The sequence below is a fragment of the Pristiophorus japonicus genome, chromosome 12 (assembly GCF_044704955.1).
Source record: "Pristiophorus japonicus isolate sPriJap1 chromosome 12, sPriJap1.hap1, whole genome shotgun sequence".
NCBI lineage: Eukaryota > Metazoa > Chordata > Chondrichthyes > Pristiophoridae > Pristiophorus > Pristiophorus japonicus.
This window is the reverse complement of record NC_091988.1, coordinates 189,183,273-189,204,808: the sequence shown is the minus strand read 5'-3', so window position 1 is coordinate 189,204,808 and position 21,536 is coordinate 189,183,273. Positions and strand designations below refer to the sequence as shown.

Here is a 21,536-nt window from a genome sequence, read left to right as displayed (position 1 = left end):
TAATCGTGACCGATCACGAGGTTCCAGCAGCAAGAACAGACCTCAAGCCAATAGACAGCATTTGGTCACTAATGTCCATCAGAAAATAAGTGCCACAGTACAGGAGTTCAATGCATTCTGTCGTAACTGCAAGCTTCCAGAAGGTAAATGTTCTCAGAGTTACTGTGCATGCAATTTTATTCCTCTCCTCACCCGCTGATATTTATTACCCTGAAAAGTGTCCTAACTCTCGATTTCTGTTGCAGAACCAGAAATGTCTCATTGAGGGGGAGGGGTCTACTGCTAGAAGTGCAAGCTTAGCTGTGTATAATTGATTCCACTTTAGTGAAGGATAAACACTGTGGCATTTTATCAAAGTAGTACTTGAAACTGCAGTGAATGACCGCATCGATTTTCTCTTTGCCCAACAACATGTGGCTGGGGTTAGAGAGGCTGAACTCCAACAGCTGAAAGCAATGAATGCCTGTGTGCCAGTTTGGAGTGGCATTTATGGAGGTCACCCACCCAGCCACCAATCAGGCAGAAAATTAAAAAGGCATCATTTCACCACTATAGTGTGGAGGTTATAGAAAGGTAAAGTGTCTTCATATTCACAGGTGAAGAGCACCTGTAAGACTGTTGCTCATGATTTATGGAATATGAATCTATAGTGTATGCAGTTTCTTGACACTCTGTCATGTCTACTTATTAGTGTCATGATTAGTTGTTTTTGTGACATTGGTAATATCTAGAGGTAACACCTGCTACCTACTACATTCAATATGCCACACCTGGCACGGTGGTGTAGTGGTTATGTTACTCCAACGGCCTGGATTAAGAGCTCAAATCTCACCATGGCAGTTTGAGCTTATGAAAGAAACAAACAAAGACTTGGATTTATATAGCGCCTTTCACGACCACTGGACGTCGCAAAGCGCTTCACAGACAATGAAGTACTTGTGAAGTGTAGTCACTATAGTAATATGGGAAACGCAGCAGCCAATTTGTGCACAGCAAGCTCCCACAAACGGCAATGTGATAACGACCAGATAATCTGTTTTTGTTATGTTGGTCGAGGGATAAATATTGGCCAGGATACCGGGGAAAACTCTCCAGCTCTACTTCGAAATAGTGCCACGGGATCGTTTACATCCACCCGAGGGGGCAGACGGGGCCTCGGCTTAATGCCTAATCCGAAATATGGCACCTCCGACAGTGTAGCACTCCCTCAGCACTGCACTGGAGTGTCAGCCTAGATGTTTGTGCTCAAGTCCCTGGAGTGGGACCTCAACTCCAGTTGCAGATTTAAAAATCTGGAAATGAAAAGCTGGTACCAGTAAAAAAAAATGACCATGAAGTGGTCGGATTGTCATTCAAAACCCAAATAATTCACTAACTTCCGTTAGGAAAGGAAACCTGCCATCCTTACCCGGTCTGGCCTACATATGACTCCACTGCACACCAATAGGCATGAGTTTTAACTGCTCCCTGAAGTGGCCTCACAAGCCACTCAGTTGCATCAAACTCGGGGCAATAAATGCTAGCCGTGTCAGTGACGCCCACGTTCAGAGAATGAATTAAAAAAAAAATACCATCTGCTATTCAGTCCTCCCTTCACTGGAGGCACAGCGTTGTGAGTTATCCAGGTCCATCCACTACTTTGGTGTTACCACAGACACAGTTAACTAACTATGAGCACAGGAGATTCAATAGTAGGGAATGCTTGCAAGAACTGTGATATACGGAATGGATTCCTTATAGAGGACCCCACAGTATAACCTGAAGGATCAAACTTTCCTCGCAAACATGTTATGTTCATAATAAAGTAATGTAACTGAGTACTGTAGACGTGAGTAAGTGCGACCTTAACTCCTTTATTCAAACTCCACAATGTTGGTACAGCATGGGAGGCCTGCTTATATACAGTGCTCCCAAGGGATGCTGGGATCCCTTGGATCTCCAACAGGTATGCCCTCTGGTGGCGGTATGATACAGGTTGCTTAGGGTTACATACATATCAACAGCCTCAGAACTGGTTATGATCGATGCTGCCACCTTCTCCACAGCTGGAAGATTAAAGCCTCCCCATCATGTGACTGTGGAGCTCCTAATCAGACCCTGGATCACATCATCGAGCTCTGCCCTCAGAGGGAATTTGCAGGCAGCCTGCAAGATATCCACGCTGTTACACCGGAAGCTTTGGCCTGGATATATGACTTGGATATTTACATTTGATTTACTTTGCTACTATCGTACAAAAGACGACAACAACTAGTAGGACAATAAACATGACAGTAATTCAGCTCATATTGCAAACATCAGTAGAACTACAAGGATCCAATTGCTGAATGGAAATAAACTATAAAAGAACAGCAAATTCCTATCGTCTACATGACTTCAAATGCCCAACCATAAATAGGGCAAGTGATTTGTTTTTGCTCAAATACCACTGCTCTTATATCATTGCAGTGTGTCTGATTGTTAATCAGCCTGCGAATCCTTCCATTACTTCATCCTATTCTCCAAGGGAAGAGAAAGTGTGATGATACAAAAACAACCACCAGAACAAACGGGCTTGTGGTTTATGATGTTGCCCGATTCCCAAGTTACGTTATATTCTTCTGCCTAGAATTGTTTTTATAGTACTATAGTTGTGAGATGGTATCATCACACCAAAGTATTGTCATAACTGGAACCAGGATGCAATACCATGAATCTCTTTGGGTCTCTTTTCGCTTGAAAAATGAAAGCCGAGGGATGACCTAATTGAGGTCTTTAAAATTCTGAAAGGTTTTGATAGAGAATGTTTCCACTTGTGGGGAAGTACATAACTAGAGATTATAAGATAGTGACTAAGAAATCCAATAGGGAATCAGAAGAAACTTCTTTACCCAGAGAGTGGTGAGAATGTGGAATGTTGAAGCGAATAGTATAAATGCAGTTAAGGGGAGGCTGGATAAGCATATATCAGGGAGAAGGGAATAGAGGGTTATGTTGATAGAGTTAGATGAGGAAAGATGGGAGGAGGCTCGAGTGGAGCCTAAATGCCAGAATGGACTGGTTGGGCCGAATGGTCTGTTTCTGTGCCGTATGTACTATGTAATTCTATGAATAATGATACAAGAGAGCAAGTTACAAGGTGCAATCTAAGAGGTGTCCTGATGCTTTATATAGTTGGTAGTGAATCACAGACTGGAATCTGATAGAAAGGCTCAGATAACATCAGTCTAGCATTTCGAATCAGGACATCCCAAAGCGCTTTACAGCCAATGGAATAATTTTTGAAGTGTAGTCACCATTGTAATGTAGTAAATATAGGTAGCACACAATTTGTACCTGCCCAACTAGTCTGCAGACTCTAAGAGAACTTAATAAATTCAGGCCATCTCTAGGGATGGGAAATGTTTCTAATTGGAAGCTCACCCATTGGTGGGGAGGGGGAAAATGGTGTGCTGATTCAAGATTTAAGAAGAAGAAAGAAAAGATTTTGGATTCATATAGCGCCTATCATGACCACTGGACGTCTCAAAGCGCTTTACAGCCAATGAAGTACTTTTGGAGTGTAGTCACTGTTGTAATGTGAGAAACACAGCAGCCAACTTGCGCACAGCAAAATCCCACAAACAGTAGTGTGATAATCGTTTATGTTATGATGTTGATTGAGGGCTATATATTGTCCAGGACACCGGGGATAACTCCCCTGCTCTTCTTTGAAATAGTGCCATGGGATCTTTTACGTCCATCCGAGGGGGAAGGCAGGGCCTCGGTTTAACGTCTCATCCGAAAGACGGCACCTCCGACAGTGCAGCACTCCCTCAGCACTGCACTGGGAGTGTCAGCCTAGATTTTTATGCTCAAGTCTCTGGAATGGAACTTGAACCCACAAGCTTCGGACTCAGTGGTGAGTGTGCTACCCAGAGTCATGGCTAACACTGACATTTATAGACCTTCTGCAACTTAAAGGGGGCAAGCACTTAGAAATTTCCAGCTGGCCAAAAAGAAACATGATGGTTTTTAGTATCAGCTCTCTGAAAACTAGAAGCCATGAGTTTAAAAACAGAAAATGCTGGCAATCTCAGTATCTGTGGAGAGAAAGCAGAGTTAATGTTTCGGGTCGACGACCCTTCGATGCTGCCTGACCCGCTGAGATTTCCAGCATCCACAATATTTTGCTTTTGTAGCCGTGGGTTTAGGCTGTCTTAATCCACTTTCAAGTGGATTTGAAAACCCAAAACAGAACTGGTCATCACAGTCAGAATGACTGCTGTGGGAAACACACTGGTGAGCAAGGGTGCATCAAGAGGACGATTCGGACAATGCTCGGCAGGCAGAATATTGGTCCATTTTTCCAGAGTCAGCATCATGGACTGGCAATCTGAATAAAATTTTAGTCAAGGGTCAGGAAATCAGAAACCATTTCCCAGTCTCCCCCACATATGTTGGCACCTTTGCCCATTGATTGCTCATCTATCCAAACTGGGTGTTTCCACTCGTGGGGTGGGGAGAGTTCAAAACTAGATGTCATAAATACAAAGATGGTCACTAATAAATCCAATAAGGAATTCAGGAGCAACTTCTTTACCCAGAGAATGGCTAGAGTACAGAACAGGCCACCACATGGAGTAGTTGAGGTAGACAGCATTGAAGGATTTAAAGGGAAGCTAGATAAGAACATGTGGGAGAAAGGAATAGAAGGATATGATGTTAGGGTTAGAGGCAGCTCATGGAACATAAACACTGTCATAGGCCTGTTGGGCCGAATGGCCTGTTTCTGTGGACAGTCATTTTTGCCTGCCGTCTCTCCTCCATCTCTATTCATGCAAGCCTAATTTTTGCTGTCTTCCTTAGCTTTGTGGCTAAGAACTTCTTGTACTGGGAAAACCTTCTCAATCACATGAATACATCATTTGCATGAACAGTTCTGACGACAGGTCATTGACCTGAAACGTTAACTCTGTTTCTCTCCACTCTTTCTTGACAAGTTATTTATCTATCAAAAACACATTTCCTCAGCTTCTTTTTCAAGTTGCTCCAAGCCAAGCATCACGCCCTAGCCAACCGGAGGGCATGTAAGCACCTTGCCTCTCCGAATCGAGCAACTACTATACACATTGCCTTCCTTTGTATCCTTGGATGGGCAGGCTGGGAGTGACTCAGTGCAAACATATGGGACCAGGTTCCCATGTTTGCTGCCTTGGAACTGGGAGTTTTTAAATCTAATAGCAGATTAGCAGACTGATTAATAATTCACTGCACTCTTGTAATGCAGAAAGGGTCTCTGATTAAAAAAAATGAAAATTTGTTCCTGGGATATGGGCATTGCTGGCTGGGACCCAATTTGGAAGCATTTATTGCCCATCCCTAATTGTCCTCGAGAAGGTGGTGGTGAGCTGCCTTCTTGACAACTGAATGGCTTGCTAGGTTGTTTCAGAGGGCAGTTTAAGAGTCAACCACATTGCCATGGGTCTGGAGTCACATATTGACCAAACCGAGTAAAGACAGATTTCCTTCCTTAAAAAAAACATTAGTGAATGTTTGTTTTTTTAATTTTTTTTATAAACAACAATCCAGTCATTTCATGGCCACCATTATTGATGCTAGCTTTATTTATTCCAGATTTATTTAATTAACTGAATTTAAATTCCCCAGCTGCTGTGGTGGGATTTGAACTCACGTCTCCAGATTACTAATTCAATAACATAACCACTATGCTACAGTCCCTCTGATGCCACTCTAACCAGCCACAAGGCAGTACACACTGCCAGGGCAACTCAGTCCTTTCTATAGAGGAAACAACCAGCTTCTACTCTTCCTCCGCCAGCAATCACGGCCAGTGGGGAATCAAATGCACAACCCCACTTCCAGCCACATCATATCGAAGTTCCAATACACTCCAGTCTATTTTGCTCAGGACAGGTCTGGAAGCTCATTAGCAGTTCATGTTCATCAAAGAATTTTAAAAAGCTTTATTTAAGAAGACAAGAAATAGGAGCAGGAGTAGGCCATTCAGCTTCTGGAGCCTGCAAGAAGATTCAGTATCATGGCTGATCTTCGACCTCAACTCCACTTTCCCGCATTATCCACTTATCCCTGGATTTCCTTAATATTCAAAAATCTATCGATCTCGGTTTTGAATATACGCAACGACTGAGCCTCCACAGCTCTTTGGGGTAGACAATACCAAAGATTCACCACCTTCTGAGTGAAGGCATTTCTCCTCATCTCAGTCCTAAATGGCCAACCCCTTATTCTGAGACTGTGACCCCTGGTTCCAGACTCCCCAGCCAGGGGAAACATCCTCCCTGCATCTACCCTGTCAAGCCCTGTAAGAATTTTGTATGTTTCAATGAGATCACCTCTCATTCTTCTAAGCTCGAGAATATAGGCCTGGTCTACTCAATCCCTCCTCTTAGGACAATCCCCCCATCCCAGGAATCAGTCTGGTGAACCTTCGTTGCACTCCTTTTATGGCAAGTATATCCTTCCTTAGGTAAGGAGACCAAAACTGTACACAATACTTCAGGTGTGGTCTCACCAATTTATAATTTTAAAAGAATATATAAATGAGTTAAATTAGCATCTGGAGGTTCCACGTAGGAATGAAATTAAAAAAAGACACAGAGAGACTATTTACTATATTTTGTACAAAGGAATTTTGTTTTAGCACAGACTTGTTCAAGACTCAAACGAAAAATCCCATTATAATTGGTACTTTGTTTCAACATAAAGAGTTTCACATGCTATTAAATCTGATTAACAAAGCTAATTCTTTCCAGGAGAAAGGGAGTGGTTGAATGCAGTACAATTAGTACAACACTTTGTGCGACAGTGCCATGGTGACTGGGACAAACACCAAGGTCAAAGTCACAGTCACGACCCGAAAAGCAGTGCAAAGAAACTCGGAATTGTGAGCCTTGCAAACTGCAATATTTCTAAAACCGACATTTTTGTAAACAGGGGAGAGAAAAAAAAGCACAAAGAAAAACATAACTTCTCTTTTATATGTTAGCTTCTATTGTGCTCACTGAAGGTCTTCTACCTGCTGCTTTTGAATGGCATTGCACTTAGAGTTCATACATAGAGACGGAGACACTACATGGTCAGAAACTTCTGGCTTAAAAGGTGCAGGTTTCCATTTACAATGGACTGCTAGGACATACAATCTAGAATGAATAGGCATTTTAATCAGACCACTGTAGAAAGGCTGACTGCCTTTGCTATTTCTTTTCAGTCCAACTTTCTTCTCTCCCAAGGTGCCGACCGACTCTTACTGGGACACAAGGCCACCAATGCTCGCCCAAGTGGCCATTCCTCACATGCAAGCCTCGGAAAAGTGGCCTGGATTTTCAGACTGATGGAACCTGTTAAAATCGAATTAGTTACAGTCAGCGTCATGATTGGAAACACTATGGAACATGGAGCATGTCCATGGAACAGTCAAGTGTGGAGGGCTTCATAGCAAAGTCCAACCTACTCCTCCTCACGGTATCCACGCACGGACATTCCAGCAGCTAACACTGGATAACAACGGGAATCCTGGCCATTTATTTTTGTTTCTTTCCCTAACTCAGGTTACTGAAGCCAATTGTAATGCCCCTTTACTGCTGCACTGGCTGTGACTGGCTAACTCAGCACTGACCAAGCACCAAGCCTAGAACCTTCTTGATCTCCTTGTCCCACTCCAGGGATTGCAGCACAAAAATCTAGGCTGACACTCCAGTGCAGTACTGAGGGAGTGCTGCACTGTCGGAGGTGCCGTCTTATCGAGGTCCCTGTCTGTTCTCTCAGATGGATGTAAAAGATCCCACGGCACTATTTCGAAGAAGAGCAGGAGTTATCCCCGGTATCCTGGCCAATATTTATCCCTCAACCAACATCACTAAAACAGATCATCATCTAGTCATTATCACGTTGCTGTTTGTGGGAGCTTGCTGTGCGCAAATTGGCTGCCACGTTTCCTACATTACAAACAGTGACTACACTCCAAAAGTACTTCAATGGCTGTAAAGCGCTTTGAGATGTCCGGTGGTCGTGAAAGGTGCTGTATAAATGAAAGTCTTTTTTGAACTCAAGCTATAGACCCAAGGTTAATCTAATTCATCTCTAGATATCTAGGTAATCTAGTTAGGAATTTAGTGCATTTAAAAAAAAACACATGCTCAGAACATTTGTCTAGTGTCACAAGTCTGGAGTCTTCAGAAACTAGCTTATTTCCTAATTTAACTCATTCTTTCCCAGAGCTTCAAAACTATGGATTCTGTATATCTCTCAGGTCCATGTTCCTTCTACAATCTTCAGCCTTTTAAAGCCCAAAGTTACCTAATCACTGCTTCCTGGTTGACAATCTTGGCAGAGTCCCTCACTATCACTGTCGCATTAGCTCAATGTAAAAAAGAAAAATCAAGATCGGTTTCTAAAATAGCCTCATCTGAAATCTCAGCCAATACAGTACCATGCTAGCTAATGTGGTCCTTTCTAGTTTCTTTCGTCCGAAAGAACCCTCAATGTTTTACCTTTAAATTAAAAAGGTAAAACATTGAGGGCACTATAGGACACTTCTCTTTCATTGGTTTCACATCAGTTCTTATAAATGATTCCTCTCCCCCTCACCCAGCACCCAGCCACCCCTGCTAGTTCTTATAAATTATTTCTTTCCCCGCCACCTCCAGCCCCAGCCCCCATCCTCATATCTTCCCCTGTCCCATTACCTCACCCCCCCCCCCATAACCCCCCACCAGTTCTTATAAATGATTCCTTTCCCCGCCACCCCCAGCTTCCCCCACCCCAACTGCCCCCATTCTCCACCATCCATCCCTACCCTAACCACCCCACCTCCTCCACTCCCCCACCCACCCACCAATACTCCACAATCAACCTTGAAGTTGCCCCTTTTTAGTAATCTTTCCTTTCAGAGATCCCTTTTCCTCGCTTGCAGGGACCCTGAGAATTAACAATTACCTTAGTTACATGATCTGCTTACTGGATTAAATGTCATTTTGTGCTACACTGCTCACTCTACTAATAAGCAGATATGATCCATGCTGCAAGCTTTTTCGGGCTAAAAACAACAGATACGATTATTTATAATTAAAATGGAAAAAGCATAAGGAATTTGGCATATCAGACAAATATTAAATACATGATGGGTCAATTATCCTTTGAGAAATTTCTTTGGCTATTAAAGGCTATGGATTAGCAAATTCTGACCAACTTTAACCCCACATTCCCCACAGGGTCAATGTTGAATCACGATGTACGAAACATAAGCCTTGCATTAGAGTCCTACATTTGATCAAGTGCCAGAACTTGAATTCAACTACTGAACTCAAAAGATAATTCTTCTGTTTTGCCCACACAGACACTTTTTCCTCCCTCAGTTCTGTGGCTGCCGTCAATCCCAGTCCCAGCTCTAACTCTGGAATTGTTGCTTCATTTTGGGAGCACACCTTGTGCCCCACCCTACGGGCAGGATTTCCCGACTATGCAAAAATAAAACAGGAGAGGCAAAGAGCAGCAAATCAGGAAGACAAATTTTTGTCTGATCATAAAATCCTAGAAATTTACAGCATAGAAGTCCATTTCTGCCCATCGTGTCCAAGACCAGCCGACAAAGAGCTATCCAACCTAATCCCAGTCTAATAAAGGCAAGCATTCCATATGGCTTCTTACCTGGCCTGCTACCTTCAGGGATCTGTGGACATGCACTCCAAGGTCCCTCTGTTCCTCAACACTTCTCAGTGTCCTACCATTTGATGTGTATTCCCTCCCCAAATGAATTACCTCACACGTCTCTGGATTGAATTCCATTTGCCACTGTTCTACCCACCTGACCAGTTCATTGATATCTTCCTGCAGTCTACAGCTTTCTTCTTCATTATCAACCACACAGCCGATTTTTGTATCATAACGTTCCGGTGATGTGCCTTAGGACATTTTACTACTTTAAAGACGCTATATAAATACAAGTAGTTGTTACAGGCAGGATCTCCAATGCATACATGCCCAACCATTAAGAGCATGCCGACACAATTCACTGCAGCAAGGCCTCCCTCTGTCCCATTCTCCCCCCTCCCCTCCACCCAGCCTGTGGCCAATGCACTCGAGCACAAATTGCCACCTGTGTACTGGAGCTGGTCCAGTACATTAGCAGTCTGACTCAGGTAGGGGAAGGGAAGGGGCACAGGAAAGAATAGGTGGCAGTAGGGGGGAAAAAAAAGGAAGAGCGGATGGAAATGAGCAAAGGGTGGAATTGATGGAAGGTGAAAGGGGAAAGGTGGATGGTCAGGGAGAGGAATGAGAAAAAATAAAAAAGGGAAGGGAAAGGGAAATGCTGGGACTGATGCTATGGGGCGAGGAGAAAAAGAAAGTCTTGCATTTATATAGCGCCTTTCACAACCACCGGATGTCTCAAAGCACTTTACAGCCAATGAAGTACTTTTGGAGTGTAGTTACTGTTGTAATGTGGGAAACGCGGCAGCCAATTTGCGCACAGCAAGCTCCCACAAACAGCAATGTGATAATGACCAGATAATCTGTTTTTTGTTATGTTGATTGAGGGATAAATATTGGCCAGGACACCGGGGATAACTCCCCTGCTCTTCTGCGAAACTGTGCCATGGGATCTTTTACGTCCACCCGATAAAGCAGACAGGGACTTCGGTTTAACATCTCATCCGAAAGTGCAGTGCTCCCTCAGCACTGCACTGGAGTGTCAGCCTAGATTTTTGTGCTCAAGTTCCTGGAGTGGGACTTGAACCCACAACCTTCTGTCTCAGGTGAGGGTGCTACCCACTGAGCCACGGCTGATGATGTGAGGAGAAAGAAGAGTGCCAACATTAACATGGAGGGGATCCAGTGGGAAAGTGACTGGCACACTCCTTGCCTCCATCAGTTTAGCTCCAGCACCGGCATTGTTGCTTCATTTTGCCAGCAGTCCTTGTGCCCCACCTCCGCGGGTGGGAATTCCCGATTTGGCAGAAAAAGAAACAGGAGTGGCAAAGAACAGCACCTCAGGAAGGTAAAAATGTCAGATTTGCTGTCTTGGAGATACATGTGTACACATTTGCATACAGTGTGTACTGTGGAATTTGCTGCCTCAGAGAGCTGTGGAAGCTGGGACATTGAATAAATTTAAGACAGAAATCGACAGTTTCCTAAACAATAAGGGAATAAGGGGTTATGGGGAGCAGGCAGGGAAGTGGACCCGAGTCCATGATCGGATCAGCCATGATCGCATTAAATGGCGGAGTAGGCTTGAGGAGCCATATGGCCTTCTTCTGCTCCTATTTCTTATGTTTTTATGTTCTTAGAGAGGGTGCAGAAAAGATTTACGAAAATGGTTCCAAGGATGAGGGACTTCAGTTACGTGGATAGACGAGAAACTGGGGTTGTTCTCCTTAAAGCAGAGAAGGTTAAGAGGAGATTTGATAGAGGTGTTCAAAATCATGAGGGGTCTAGACAGAGTAGATAGAGAAACTGTTCCCATTGGCAGAAGGGTCGAGAACCAGAGGACACAGATTTAAGGTGATTGGAAGAACTAAAAGCGACATAAGGAAAAACTTTTTTTACGCAGCGAGTGGTGCCCGAATGCGCTGCCTGAAAGGGTGGTGGAGGCAGACTCAATCGTGGCTTTCAACAGGGAATTGGATAAGTACTTGAAGGAAAAAGAATTTGCAGGGCTACGGGGAAAGGGCGGGGGAGTGGGATTGGCTGAAAGGCTGTTGTACAGGCTCGACGGGCCAAATGACGACCTCCTGTGTTGGAACCATTCTATGATTCTATAGGTCTTGCTATCTGCACTTAAACCAGTAGAGCAGTATAACATCAGTCAAAAATAAATAAACCCATCAATATTCACCTCCATATGAATCTTTAATTACACGGGGTGGGGTGATAAAATGTGTTTTCATTACTGATGTGTTATGGGGCAAAAGTTTAATTCTTCCCCATAAAATGTTTTTCTTTTACAAATCTGAATAACTAGGCTGTGAATCATGAATTATTTGCATATGTAAATTTTTAAAAAAAGATAAGTTTGTTGATCTTGGCCTTGCAGGCAAGAAACTTTAACCCTACGTATATGTCGACAAACGTTGTCGACAAGTATGGGCACTGCAGTGAGACGATAGCAAAAGATGGCGAACAGATGTTTTCCCCCCCAAACTTGATCAAAATATGGCTCTTTGTACATATATGTTTCCGCAAACCATGGAAACTCAAATGAGCTAAACTTTGGCAATTCTCACTTGGTGCAGACACTTCTGGAGTTGAAACCTGCTGACAAACTGCCGGGATGTCTTTTAACGGCATTTATTGATAAACATGCAAACATTTTAGACTTTATACAAGCAGAGTTGTTGAGCATATGTGTTTTCCTTTGTACTGCACTCAATAACAACTTTGCATTTGTATAGTGCCTTTAACATCGTAAAACATCCCCAAGGCACTTCACAGGACGTTATCAAACAAAACTTTGACACTGAGCCACATCAATAGATATTAGGCCAGGTGAGCAAAAGCTTGATCAAATAGGTAGGTTTCAAGGAGTGCCTTACAATAAGAGAGAGAGAGGTCGATGTGGAGAGGAATTCCTTAGCTTCGGGCCTAGGCACCTGAAGGCAGAGCACAGCTGAAGACTTAGGAAAGTCCCTGCAACATTTTTCGGCTTAATAACTTCTGGAAGTATCGGCTTAATAACTTCTGGAAGTATCGGCATCAAGCCTGCATTCTGAGACACCTTTGATGTCAAATAGATTCCTCAGCATCTGCATTTAAAAACATTCTCTCCACCCCACCCAAATAGGTCAACTCCCAAAGCTCTAGCGGCACAACCAAAATCCAAATACCAACACAGCAGGGACGCAATGCTGTGCACGTTGTCATTGTGATTCCTTGGAATCTGTCTCCAGAGTCATTGACAAAATGTGACACTCAGCAATGTTCAGCCACTACTACAACATACCATAAAACTAAAATACGTCAATCAACGGGTTGTAATCAAAAGAACTTTTGAAAATAGAATATATTTTCCATGATGAAAAGGAGTACAAAATACACGAGTCGAGGTTTGAGGAGCATACAGTGGCCCGAGAAGGAGGAAGGAAACAGTGTAGGAGACACCTAAGCAGGGCATAAAGTGTGGAGTTGCGGGTAAAGAGAGAATGAGAGAATGCACGAGAGATAGAGAGATAGAGAGAGAGAGAGAGAGAGAGAGAGAAAAATATACTAGTGTACATGAGAGAGTTCATCTGAGAGAACGAGAGTGCACACAAGCGACAAAGAGAGCAAAGAGATGGAGCATGAGAGAAAGGAAGAATGTGGTTAAATAAGTGAAGACGAGAACAAAACAAAGAGTTAGGAGTAGGAGACCTGTCATCATAGGCAATCCCTCTAAATGAGGATTACTTGCTTCCACGCCAAAAAGGGATGAGTTCACAGGTGTTTCAATGAAGGACCTAATATTTCAGATCCCGAACTACATCTTGAACAGTGGAAGATGCGTGTGGTGGCCGTTGCATACCAGCCACCACACGGGCTTGACAGAGCTAGGTCTTGGTCCAGTGGCAAGGATTAACCAAGATGACTGGAGACCAGTAGAGGCACAGGTACAAGCACAGAGAAACTTTGTGTTCAATTTCTGACAGCGAGCAATGCCAGCAGACTTTAACTATAATACTACATTGTACCTTTCATGGTGTAACACTCAACATTATAAAACAGAGCATAACCTCCAACATATTTTGAGCACTGCCATGGTAGGTACTCTAGTATGTGTGTGTAATATAAAAATATTAGATGATGAAAGATCTAAACCATGTTACATGCTGTTCTGAATCACTGTCTTGCTTGCAGGAAGTTGCATCATTTGGATAGTAAAGGCCATAAACAGATCAAGCATTGCATTCAGTAGTTCTCTACCCACACCCATTTTATTCACATACAATATGTAAAGCAGGTCAAGCATTAGTGCCACAAATAACCCATCATTAAAAAAGTATTGCAACTGTGATGTTAATACTACCAGCTCTGTAAAACACTTTCTACACCAGAAGGAGTGGTCAACCTGCCCAATAAAAATATAGAGTGCTACAATGCAGAGTACTGCCTGTTGCATCCCATACCTGTCTATGGTAGTGTTGTGGTTATAGTACTGGTTTAGTAACTCATTCGGTAAAATCCCATCATGGGCTGATATCACAAAAGCAGCGGGATTGTTACAACAATCCAACTAGTTCACTCGGGTCCGCCATGGCTCAGTGGGTAGAACTCTTGCCTTGGAATCAGAAGGCTGTGGGTCCAAATCCCACAACAGAGACTGAAATACAAAAACCTAGGCTGACAAATCAGTGCAGTACTGTCGGAGGTTAAATAAGTGAGGATGAGAACAAAAGAATTAGGAGTAGGAGACCAGTAGAGACACAGGTACAAGCATAGAGAAACTTTGTGTTCAATTTCTGTCAGTGAACAATGCCAGCAGACTTTAACTATAATACATTGTACATTTCATGGTGTAACACATTATAAAACAGAGTATAACCTCGGACATATTTTGAGCACTGCCATGGTAGTATGTGTGTGTGTGTAATATAAAAATATTAGATGATGAAAGATCTAAACCATGTTACATGCGGTTCTGAATCACTGTCTTGCTTGCAGGAAGTTGCATCATTTGGATATTAAAGGCCATAAACAGATCAAGGTCCCTGTGTGCTCTCTCAGGTGGATGTAAAAGATCCCACGGCACTAGAAGAGGAGCAGGGGAGTTATCCGCGCCTTCCTGGTCAATATTTATCCCTCAATCAATACCACTAAAAAAACAGATTATCTGGTCATTATCACATTGCTGTTTGTGGGAGCTTGCTGTGCGCAAATTGGCTGCTGCGTTTCTCACTTTACAACAGTCATTACACTCAAAAAGCACTTCATTGGCTATAAAGTGCTTTGGGACATCCAGTGGTCATGAAAGGTGCTATATAAATGCAAATCTTTCTTTCAGCGAAAGGAACCTGCTACCCCTACACAGGAATCTAGTCCAGATTGTGCCCTCTGAAGCCACTCAGCTGTACAAACAATTACTACAGTTCAAGAAAAAAGTCCATCACTGCTTTCTCAGAGCAACTAAATGCAGCTTTGCCAGCTTCAGCCTGCAACTAAATAAAATAATGTTTTTTTCTTTTTCTTTTTATAAATTGGCTGGGTTATTAGGGAGAGGCATCTTGAAGGTGGAATACTTGCCACCCACTCGGCAGGTTCAGGGAAGAAGGTAGCAGGACAGGTCAGTAAGGTGGTTAAAGGAGCATACGGAATACTTGCCTTTATTAGCTGAGGCATAGAATACAAGAGCAGGGAGTTTATGCTTGAACTATATAAAACACTAGTCAGGCCACAGCTAGAGTACTGCATGCAGTTCTGGTCACCGCATTACAGGAAAGATGCGATTGCACTGGAGAGGGTGCAGAGGAGATTTACAAGGATGGTGCCTGGAGTGGAGAATTTTAGTTATGAGGAAAGATTGGATAGGCTGGGGTTGTTTTCTCTGGAACAGAAGAGGCTGATGAGAGATCTTATTGAGGTGTATAAAATTATGATGGGCCTAGATAGACTGGATAGGAAGGACCTATTTCTCTTATCAGAGGGGGCATAGATTTAAAGTAATTGGTAGAAGGTTTAGAGGAGAGTTGAGAATTTATTTTCACCCAGAGGGTGGTGGGGGTCTGGAACTCACTGCCTGAAAAGGGTGGTAGAGGCAGAAACCCTCACCACATTTTAAAAAGGACTTGCATTTGCTCTGGAAATACCATAACCTACAGGGCTACGGACCAAGAGCTGGAAAGTGGGATTAGGCTGGGTAGTTCTTTGTCGGCCAGCGGGGATGCGATGGGCTGAATGGCCTCCTTCTGTGCCGTAAATTTCTATGATTCTATGATACAAGAACTGCTGTTTTTTTTTTTTAAACTTGAACAGGATGGACCCGATAAGTCATGGACAACTTGTTGAGTATGTAAGGGAGGATACAGCAAACTAGTGTGCTGCCTCCCACTCTGAACCACAATGTGCCCTTTCGCATTGAAAATACTGCAGACACTAGGGCATAAAACCCAGTGCCACAATGTCTAATGGCCACCATCAGAGCAGCCATTGCAGAAAGTATATGGTGCAGCACAACTAAGCAACTAATGTTGCTTATGGCATCGCACACTTCATTCGTTAACCCAGAACGCCATCTTGCAAAGGAGTCCACTGGTCGACACTGGCAACTGAATACACCTATAAATGTTGAAAGTTTAACTGAGTGCATGGGAACCTTTGGTAATCAGGGGGGATAACAATGGCAATCTATACCTACTTTTTTACAAATGGGCTGTGCCACAGATTGGTTTGTATTTAAATAATGGGAAAATGGATAGTATCATGAACTATGACCTTCCTCTCCTCCCAAGGCACCACTAAATATCTGATAAATCCAGAATCCAATATAATAAATAGAATGAGATTTGGTCACCATAAAACTATGGGCCCAGTTCTAAATATACATAATTGCAGTATGCAATTGTTAAAGCAATGGTAAAAATCCTAGAATCCCATATAAATAAAAGGCAGAATTTGACTCACTATCACCATAGACAGTGGTTGTGCAAATACAGTCAAGGCCACTATTCCACTTCTACCCCCCACACCCAATGCCAATTTCCCCCCTCCCCATCACAAAGGCAAATTCTTTACTGTGGGTAGAGTTTCATAGGGACCCAACACAGTCGACACAACTACTGGGAAGGAGGGAAGGGACATGAAGGCAGAAGCAAGAGTTCATTTCTGCACTTGAAATCCCAGAATTGCCCCTGATGCTCCCTCCATTATGTGGTTGCACCTCTGCCTGGCATCCTCTGGTAGCTTTCCCTAGTGGGCATTATATGTACACAAAGCCTAGACAGTGACCATGAGTATAAATTGAGAACCCTGTCCAGTTTTGCCACCACCCCTCTAACCCAGGAATGCCTGTCTGGCTCAGATAGTTACATTTTTAATAAATCAACTATATAATTTTTAATAAATCAATCAACGATCAAATAATAATTTGCTGCTTTTAAAAAGCAGCAAATTTTATTTTCCACTGGGTGTTGTGACATTGGGGTTGAAAGCTGCCACAAATTGTAAACTTCATTATTTTCAGTATACACACACACACCCCAACTTGTATTTATATAGCGCCTTGAATGTAGTGAAATGTCCAAAGGTGCTTCACAGGAGAAATAAAAAATGACACTGAGTTGCATAAGGAGAAATTACAGCAGGTGACCAAAAGCTTGGTTAAAGTAGTAGGTTTTAAAGGAGTGTTTGAAGGAGGAAAGAGCGGTAGCGAGGCAGAGAGGTTTAGGCAGGGAATTCTGGAGCTTGGGGCCTAGGCAACAGAAAACATGGCCACCAATGGTTGAGCGATTATATGCCCCCTGCTCTAAGTCTAAAGCAATTATAATCAAGGATGCTCAAGAGGGCAGAATTAGAGGAGCACAGACACTGTTGTGAGGCTGGAGGAGATTACAGAGATAGGGAGGGGCAAGGCCATGGAGGGATTTGAAAATAAGGATGAGAATTTTGAAATCGAGGCATTGCTTAACTGGGAGCCAATATAGGTCAGCAAGCACAAGGGCGATGGGTGAGCAGTACTTAGTGCGAGTTAGGACACAGGCAGCCGAGTTTTGGATCACCTCTAGTTTACATAAGATAGAATGTGGGAGGCCAGCCAGCAGTGTGTTGGAATAGTCAAGTCTAAAGGTAACAAATATGTGGTCAAAAATTCATTTCAGGGTCAAATACAGCACAAAGGTTGTGAACAGGGTCAAATATGGCACAAAGGTTCAGCCTCAGACAAAAGTTGGGGAGAGGGATGGAGTCAGTGTCTACAGAATGGAATTTGTGGCAAGGATCGAAAACAATGGCTTTGGTCTTCCCAATATTCAATTGGAGAAATTTTCTGCTCATCCAGAACTGGATGTCAGACAAGCAGTCTGACAATTTAGAGACTACGGAGGGGTCGAAAGAAATGGTAGTGAGGTAGAGCTGGATGTCATCAGCGTACATGTGGAAACTGACGCTGTGTTTTCGGATGATGTCGCCAATGGGCCAACATGTAGATGAGAAATAGGAGGGGGCCAAGGATAGATCCTTGGGGGAAACTAGAGGTAACGATGCAGGGGTGGGAAAAGAAGCTTTTGCAGATGATTCTCTGGCTACAATATACACATATACACACACACACAAAATCGAGCAAAATGTCTTCAAATTCTCCTCGAGATGCATAAATTGAGAACACTTATGGTACTGATCAGTGAAATTATAGCAAACCTACTCTGCATTTTCCTATTCAAAAGCAGAAAGTACTCCACTGTCAGAATCTTAATTCCTATACAGTTAGAGAGCTATATGTATTAAGGACATTCGATCGTTGTGCTTTTAAAGAGCCCCCATTTCTATTTCAATAGGCACTGGAAAACCTGGCGTTCAGATGCAAATAAAGGCAAAGCAGTTTATGAGCCAGAGGAACTGAGATGGCCCCTTTAAGAATGATCACGTCATTGTGCGGCTGTGTTTTATGTTAATAACCTTCACGTCACCTTATTGACTAATCTCAACTATCCCACACCGGCAAAATCAGCTGTTTTAACAATAGAAAGAGAGCTTGAAAGTCATTAACAAAATTACAGTTCGGGGGGGCGCTCTGTATGCGAGACGATTGCAATTAGCAGATTTCCTTATTTCATGTCAATACAGGCATAAAATGACTAGAACAGTTAATCCGCTTCCGAGTTGGCAACCCGCTGGGGAAAAACAGATATTTATACACCATCTAAAGAAACACATACATATTCACTGACGTACATCAATGTTGAAATGTACATTTCAGATCGATATCGTGCAAGTTACTGGGAAAACAAGGAGGTTTATATAACCGAAACAGCTCTCTTATTTGATCGGGGGTGGAGGTGTCACAGCAATGACAATTATAAATGTAGCAAGGAGGAGAGACAGGCGATAGATATTACCAGGAAATCTTTTAAAAATATTTTTCCAGGAGAAGGTGAAAAAATACTTGCCCAAACTCTTTTTTTTTAAAAAGAGGAAAAGATAGAAAGGAAAATTCAGAATAATCTCCAACAACACACATCATTAAATACCTCACAGCAACTGCATCCTCAAGTGGCCCAAGCGTTATAAATGAAAAGAAAAGCTGACCCATACACAAGCAAAGATGTCACAATGCTGGGGGCGGGGGGAGGTAATTCTATGTACAAGGTTGCCCGGGCTTACCTGCCTTCTCTGTGTTTGTGTCAAGTATTTGCAGTCTGTTTATAAACGAAACAAAAAAATAAATGTTTTTAAAAAACTACACGGACAGTTCAAGTGAGGTAGAACGCGTCGAGAATCGAACACACACAAAAAAAAGTAACAGCTTGCTTATATATTTAAAAAAAAATGTATGTTGTTGTTCTTCTTAGAAGAAAGGCTGCCCAGATACTACTGCTGTCCCTGTCATCTGTTCTGTTACACCCAGCCCGGTCCCGCGGAGTGTATCAGATTTTGGAATGTAATTGAACAGCTGATCGGAGGGGAGGGGGTGTCCCTCTTTGTGACGCAATCCCCTCCTCCCCGCCAATCAGCGCCCGCTTCGCCTGCCCACGTGACTGACTTTCTGTTGCCAATTTCTTGTGTGTGTGAAGGGAGGTTTCAGAATAATGCACAGTGTCATTCTTTTTCATTTAAAAGGTGCCATTTCAAAAAAAAAATCTCAATGTTTAAAAACAAATGGTGCTTAAAAAAAAATTGTTTCTTCCCCTACCCTCCCCCTTTAAAAATTGTTTATTCCCTTCCCTCCTCCTCTTTAAAAAAAATGTTTCTTCCCCTCACTCCCTCCCTAAATGGAGGTTGCTAGGCTGCAGAGCTCACGTCACTTAGTGACAGGTCCTGGGTGTCCCCTAGCGCTATTGGGGAGTGAAGGGCAGTTTGCTCTCAGCTTGTGGTGTGGCCTCAGCAAGCAACCGTTCATACATTCATGAATGTAGCCCCCCTGTATTTTGTCAATGGGAGGTTGCTACATTGATGCTTGCCATTGCATCCCTTAGTGGAGTGGGGTACGATGGGCTGCCGTGGGGGAGGGTAACTTTAAAAAAAGAATGCAGCTATTTTGCAAAAGGCTGCAGTGTTTTTATTCAAGCTAATTCTTCAGGTTAATGGCGTTTGCAAGCGGTCGCTTTTGTGTATTGTGAACTGAGGGTTCCCTCTTTTTAAAATTCTATTTGTTGGGGGTTCAAGTACCACTCCAGAGACTTGAGCACAAAAATCTAGGCTGACGCTCCAGTGCAGTGCTGAGGGAGAGCTAAACTGTCGCAGGTGTCTTTTGGATGAGACGTTAAACCGAGGCCCCGTCTGCTCTCTCAGGTGGCCGCAAAAGATCCCATGGCACTATTTCGAAGAAGAGCAGGGGAGTTATCCCCGGTGTCCTGGTAAATATTTATCACTCAATCAACATCACAAAAACAGATTATCTGGTCATTATCACATTGCTGTTTGTGGGAGATTGCTGTGTGCAAATTGGCTGCCACATTTCCTACATTACAACAGTGACTACACTTCAAAAAGTACTCCCATTGGCTGTAAAGTACTTTGGGACTTCTGGTAGTTGTGAAAAGTGCTATAGAAATGCAGATCGTTCTTGCTTTAATGGTGAACTACACTCTCCTTTTGCCCCACTTTGCCTTGTGCAGAATCACGTTGCTGGGGTATTGAAAGTCCTGCTCGAAATGGTTCTGATTTGTCAAGAGGGGGAGATTGCAGACCCAGGGACTTTGATGTTCTTTTTCCCCTTCCTGTGCCATGTAGTCTCCAACACAGCAGGCAAGTAACTTACTCCCAGGTCTATGCCAAAGCTGCACAAAGATAACATATGTCAAGGTCATATCATTGCCAATAGCAAGACTTTTATGGGCAAAAGCAACGACACAATTGCAAAGCCAAGTGTTGGAAATGAATGGAGCAGTTTGTTGCTTTAAAGCAGCATAATGCTGTATGACACCTTAACTCCCCTTGTTGCCTCTCCTCTGTGCTCTCTTCTCCTCACTCAATCTCACCCTTGGACAGTTCCCCACCCATTCCCATGGATGCACCCTTAACCTCATCAACTCTCATTGCCTCTCTGCTCCCAAGGTCACAATCACTAACCAGGCCATCTCTGACCTCCCCACTCCCCCACCGCAATCCCATCCCACTATCTTCACCTCATCTTGGGAGAAACTCTTCCACACCTCCCTCACTAATTCACTCAAAATCCATCTATTCTGGCCCTCTGCACCAATGCTGATTGTGGCCTGTTAGACCGCTCCCTCATCATTGGCCATGTCCTTTCAGAATCACTGTCTCCCTCCCCTGCTGTTCCCTTTGCTACAGTCACCATCTTCACTTCCTCCAATTAAACATTGGAACGAGTCTTTCCCTTGCCACTGATTCCATCAACCTTTGAGGCCAATTGTTCAGGCTAAGCGGGACCACTTGAAACCTTGCCATCC

At 43.3% G+C, this 21,536-nt stretch overlaps 1 protein-coding gene across 4 annotated transcripts in view; it reads right to left on the bottom strand.

Annotated features, from left to right (window-relative positions):
• Positions 1-19,544, bottom strand: part of tp53inp2 (tumor protein p53 inducible nuclear protein 2) — a 43,930-nt gene extending 24,386 nt beyond the window's left edge. For 2 of the 4 annotated variants that reach the window (XM_070896298.1, XM_070896301.1), the window contains exon 1: positions 19,285-19,544. The gene's annotated coding sequence lies outside the window, so the exon portion shown is untranslated. Of the gene's footprint in view, positions 1-14,099; positions 14,298-19,284 lie in introns of those variants that run through there. The other 2 variants (XM_070896300.1, XM_070896299.1) reach the window with 2 other exon arrangements.
• Between the last annotated feature and the right edge of the window lie 1,992 nt (positions 19,545-21,536).